Source organism: Haliaeetus leucocephalus, unplaced genomic scaffold, assembly GCF_000737465.1.
Source record: "Haliaeetus leucocephalus isolate CR32 unplaced genomic scaffold, Haliaeetus_leucocephalus-4.0 Scaffold184, whole genome shotgun sequence".
In the NCBI taxonomy this organism is placed as follows: Eukaryota; Metazoa; Chordata; class Aves; order Accipitriformes; family Accipitridae; genus Haliaeetus; species Haliaeetus leucocephalus.
The window spans coordinates 10,468,543-10,474,777 of NW_010972620.1; positions in this window are offsets into that span (position 1 = coordinate 10,468,543).

Below are 6,235 nucleotides of genomic sequence, written 5' to 3' on the forward strand. Positions count from 1 at the left end.
CTAGACTCTCACCGCCACAAAAGAACGGTTCATAATAACTGAGCCATTGTTGCCATCCACAGGAGCCTGGAGTACTGACAACGCAGAAGGATTCTGGTCCAAAATGGCAAAGTAGCCCTCCACAGACAGGGGAGAAGGAAAATATGAGTGTAGTGTTGTGTTATTCTTTCATATAGTACTTTCCACTCTACAAAAGCCTGAAATGCTTAGGGAAATTTCTCCCTCAAAATTAAAAAATAAATAAATTTTAAGAAGTTCATCATCCGCCTAGAATGCTTTGAACAGGTATCACTTACCCACCACAGTCTACATCTCCTTTTGCACAGTGGAGTAGGAAAATAAATTTCAGCATATAATGAGGTTACCATAGCATACAGGCCTTTAGACAGTACTTGCATCCTGTTCCAGAAGGTCATCTTGTCTGTGTAATCTCAAGCACTCAAATATTCATACGACTAAATCACCAACTCTGGAAGCCTCGTATCTGAGAGGTTCAAAACTGCTGGCTGAAGAACTGTCTGGTCCATTTACACCGAGTTTCAATACACCCTGGAAGTCAGGGAAGTTCCAGAAGGCAGCAAATATTTTATCAGCGTTTATAATGAGTGAATCAGGTGGCCCAAGTAATTAAAAATTTCTCAACCTAAGTTTGAGCTCAGCGCCTCTGGTACAGGACTTAAGTAGCCAATTGAAAGGGAGGTAATATAACAAATTTTGCTTAACACGAGATTGTGGAAACTCGGTGTGAATGCAGTTTTAATATCTTTTTGATGACATTAAACTTAGCTCTTTTGTAATAGGCTTCAGCAATGTCTGAAACATTAAATTTATTAAAAGCTGAATGACCTCTCTGTCTTAAATTGTTATTGTAAAGACACATTTATTATCAAATTGGCCTTTGTCTAGTAGGATCCTGCAGAGACAGCTTATGGACCCTACACTATTTAATATTTTTACTAGCAACCTGAAAAAAATCTGAAATCATTATTAGCAAAGCTTTGTAGAAGGCACAAAGCATGGAGCAAGAGGCAAAGGATGCTTATGGCTGCATAACCCTGTGTTAAATTTAGGCATAATCAAATTGTATGTATTTCAATCAAACCAAATGTAAAGTCTCACATCTAGGAACAAAGAATGTAGGTCACACTGAAAGGATGTAACTCTATCCTGCAAAGCTGCAATTCCTTAAAGACTTCATTAAGATGAATAATCACTGAACGTGAGCTCCTTCTGCAGTGCTGTGACCAAAAGGCTAGTGCTGTCCTGGGAAACAAACAAGAGCCAGGAGGTTCTTTTACCTCTGGTTTTGACTCTGTTGTGACTGCTTTGGAAATAATTTGTCCAGTCAATGTTTCAAGAAGGATGTTGAAAAACTAGAGGGGTTTCAAAGAAGAGTAGTAAGAATGATTACAGGACTGTCAAGCATGTTTTATAGTGAGACCCAAAATGCTCAGTCTATTTAGCTTTCTAAAGAGAAGGTTAAGGTGCGAGGTGATCATACCTTATGAGCACTGAAACAGGAAGAAGAATCTGGTAGTACCAGGATCTTCTATTTAGCAGACAAAGAGATAAGATCTCGTGACAGAAGGTGATGGGAAACAAATTCATAAACAAAGCATGCTTTTGTAGTGAAGAAAATGAACTGTTGAAACAGCTTATCAAGATTTATGGTAGATTCACCATTACTGGATTTTTTAAAAAACAATACCAGTGGTGGGGTTTTTTCCTTTAGAGAGAAAGCATGGCTAGACCACAACTACTAAAACTTAAACCAGGAATTGACCTGAGTCCTAATGCAAGATATCAGACTGAGACAGTCAAAGGGGTCCCGTCTGGTCTTAGGCTCTGTTGCTCTACAGAGGCAACATCTGCATAGCACATGTCTCCCTGCACTGTGTGACACCCATATTCCAGTGTACAGTAGTCTTCAGTCTGTGGCCATGCCACTTTACAAAGGAAACTACTTGGTGCCATCCAGAAGGAGCCTGGGTGCAAAGTAACACGTGCAGTGTGACCCTCTGGGATAGCAGGACCAAGGTATGGACAAGTGCATCTGTAGAACAGGGTCTCAGTGCTCTCCAATTTGTGACCCAAGGTATAAACAACTATGAAGTATTTGACTAAGATGAAACGTGCTTGCATGCAGTAATCATGGAGAGGGTCAAACATGCTCCAGACAGGGGATACAGAGTAATATGAAGAAAAAATTATGATATGTTGCTCTTAAATGTAGCATTGTTTTCTAATATGGGTAATTGCCTTACAACATACTACCAATAGTTACTCTTTGCCCAAAACGTAGATATCCATTATTTTCTCTGGATTTTTTTAAAGAGAAATGGACCTGCAACTGCATACACTTGTTCTCAGGCATGGTTTCAGCTACTGTGACTGCTGTGGAGCTGTCAAAGCTGTGCATCACAGGCTAAGAACCCAATGGCACTAGTCTTCCCAGCAATGCCAAAGTAAGGGCATGTGTAGATTTCTGTAGGAGCAATAACCAAGGAAGATTCTGAATCATTACTAAAACTGTATGTGTAGCATGATTGTTTCCATACTCTAATAAAGGACTCAATGCACGTGCTCAGTGCAGTATAATCAAGTCAATTATGTATCCTTCCCAAATCTTACTAAGTTCCCAATCCTTTCATGGCCTGTGACCACTCTGAACCTCTAGAAAATGGGTTAGGGTTCTGTGCTGAAGTAGAGGACCATTCCAGCATCATGGCTTGCAGGGTTTGTAAGCTAAAAATTGGGGGGCTTATATCTGTAAGGTTCATGCTTTAACAGTGTAAGTCAGTGAAATCCAGCTTGGAAGAAACACCATTTCAATACTTGCCTGTCAAATTTTTTTTTCTGTCTTCAAGGGGTTTTATTATTTGCAGTGCCCTCAAATACACCTTTCCAGCTAAAGACACAATCATGTGGACAGCTCTTTGTTTTGTTTTCCTTCCAGCCAATGCTTTTGTGTATTTCTGAAATTTAAGACACCTTCTCTGCTACTACAGTACTTATCTGTAACACCATCGCTTTGAGGGATTAAAGCAGGTTACTTGTTACACACTTAGATCAAGAGTTATCTGAGTAGAAAGTCTATCCTGTTAGGGTTGGCGGAATCTGTTTTTGATCTTGAGTTGTTTTGATTTTCTCTGAGAGCAAGTAACATGTTATTTTAACTTCTGAATAAGGTGTGCTACCTGACTGTGTCTCTTCTGTTTGGCAGAAAGGATTAGAAACCTCCACGGAACTTGCACTCTATTGAAGCAGAGTGCTCACCATTGAGAACCAAGGAGCTGAATTGTTTTCAGATTATATGTGTGTGTGTGTCTTTCCCACATCAAAGACTTTGATGGAAGCTGTTCACGCTATTGTCAGGAATGCAGGGATTGGCACAAAGGTGATTAACAAAATTGCTTTTCTGCAGGAGAAGCACAAAAATTATCAAAGGATTAAAGAGGATAAAATTAAAAGGTTATGCTGAATTTGGGGGTGAATTTTCTCCTTTTTATCCCAAATTATACATACTGATTTGGTTTTACCTATAAAAGGTCTGCCAGAAGAAATCAGGATTAGAAGCTATTTGGTATGGGTTCTGTTAAAGGGCGAGGAAAAAACTTCCCTTAAAAATAATCCCAACAGACCCTATTCTGTGTGCCTCCAAACCACATCCACAAGGAGCTTTTAATGAGTACTAAGGGCACCCAGCCAGCAGCAATCCCTACAAGGTTCTAGCAGCCACAGGTTTGAGACCTTTAGTCATAATTATGCTGAAAATTATGAAAACAAACAATTCCATAAATCGGTTTGTCATCAGTGACACTGTTTGTTTACTTTTCTCACTACACACTTATGACAAAGATACTAAACTGAAGGGATCACTTTCATTATCCACTTGCTGGGCACATGCAATGCTTTTGTATTTTGATCAGCAGCTGAGCTGCTTGAATGGTTTGGAAAAAAAAGCAATAAAATGGATTCTCAAATATTTTAGTGTATCAAAATGAACAGCCGAGCCTTCCAGAAGCTGTCTTGCTTGGCAAAACTGCAGTGCAATAAAAAAAATGTATCACAGCCCATAGCTGGCAGAATTGTCTCATCTTGCTGGTTCAAACTCTGTTTATTGTTCTTTTTATTTTGAACAATTCTCTGTTATTTGCTAAGTACCAGCCATATACCTATTTCTTGTTGTTGCATTTTGAGTTTTGTTTGTTTGTTTTACTAATCTGTTATTATCTGGAAGTCACCTAGAATATTTTATTTGTTTTTAACCTCATTTATCAAAGTATTATCTAAAGCATCTGTTCAGAAAATGTTCATTTTAACTGTTTTCCCAACAATGACCTTCTTCCTCCCCCCCAGGCCACATCAAGTTGTCACTTACCAGACAGCTGTGGAATTTGGAATCATTCCTTTTAAATGCTTTACAATTCCAAATGGTAGATTTCTAATGGCACAATATGATTGCCACAAAGATCTTTAAATTTCCCAGTCCTCCAGGCTTCAAAGGCTGGACCCTCCTTGATCTCCTGAAGGAATGCTTTTGAATTTTGTTCTTTTATAGGGGCTACCTATGAAGATATTTTAGGGGCTTTTTCCTTTCATACTCAGAGCCTGAGGAACTAAACATTCGAATACCCAGTGCCTTCTTTGAGAGTAAGATCAGGACTTAGAAACTTGTTTCTAGAGATTTTCAGCTCAGTTTTCATTAATTCCACAGGTTGTTCCAAAACTTCTTGGAGTGTTTATAAAGCAATGTAAGAGTATCCTCGGTGTAGCAGTGAGTATGATACTGTTTTATCCTGCATCTGCTTCCCACCTACATGGCTACTTCATGCTGTTCCTCACCTGCCATGAGCAACTCTGGCTGTGTCCTGACTCATCATGTGCTGGTGGGTATAGAGGGGTGCCTTGCTCTTGGAGGATGCTTCACTGTCCTATCACTTACAAGGTAATAAGTTGCTTGATGAAAGTGAGCAAACCTAATCCTACAAGCAGTTTTGGGTCTCCCTTAACCAGGCAACCAAGACATGGTGTAATTACCTGCAACAAATTTGCAGAATTACTAGAGTTCTAGGCTTCCTTCTCTCTTCCCCTACAGCCAGAGGCAACATTTCACTAGTAGTTCTGTCTTGCACAGTAGGATTTCTCCATCAGGAGGCTGCCATTTTTTATTTCTCGCTGGTTAATTCTATCTCCTCACTGAAACACAGAATTCATCAATCTGAAGTTAAGAGATTTATAGTGCAGTAACAGGAATCCAGTTGGTGCTAAAAATGACCTTTATTCCTATTCAGTTCAGCTTACGCCAGGCCGTAAGGCAAATTTTACCCTCTATTCTCTTATTAATGAAGCACACATGTATATTAAAAAAAATATAGAGTAAGGTATCCCCCTGTCCATACAGTGTAGGCCCTAGTCCTGCAATGGAGTACCATGCCAAGTGCAAGTTCCCACCTAGCAGATTCATACGTAGGTTTGGGGCCTTCAGCCATAAACCCCTTGGGGAAAGCACTGTGCCTACAGTACCTCACATGCCACGACTTCTGCTGTGACTGCAGGCTCTGAGGTATTATCATAAGGAGCAACTAATGCTCTGTCACTGCAGTAACTGTGTGTTTAGATACCCTGTATTGCTAATGCACATGATTTTTAAATACGCCTCAACTTAACCTCAGGTTTTGTGACGAGAACAACAAACTGCAGGAACTGCTAATTACTAACCCAGTTTATGGGTCAGGGAACAGGCCTTAGATCCTCATTTACACAGGTTTCTTATGATCATGTAAGCCCTACCTCTCCAAGACTATTTTTGTTTGTTTGTTTAGATCAGTTTAAAAAAAAAAAATCCCACATCCCAAAATAGAGAATGTTTTCCTTTGGAACTGGAAGCAAACACACTTGATGGCTTTAACATCTGCTGGACAATGCGTGGATGGGTGGTGGGCACCTCACACAGTTTTGTGACAAACACATGTGCGTACAGCGTGTCAGATTATAAATCCAAGAATAAAGAGTCATTAAAACCTCCCTTCTTTAGCCCACCTGCCATGAAAATGGGCCTTTCACTCTATCTATTTAAACTGAAAATGAGTGTTGGGAAGGAAAATGCTGACATTCCAGGGATTCAAGTCAAAATGTCCCCCTCCAGTAAAGGAGGTCTGTCAATTGAACATAAATTGATCCATTGTCTGTCTCCCATCAGGACCTACAAGCCACCCCATGCACATATGCTTCT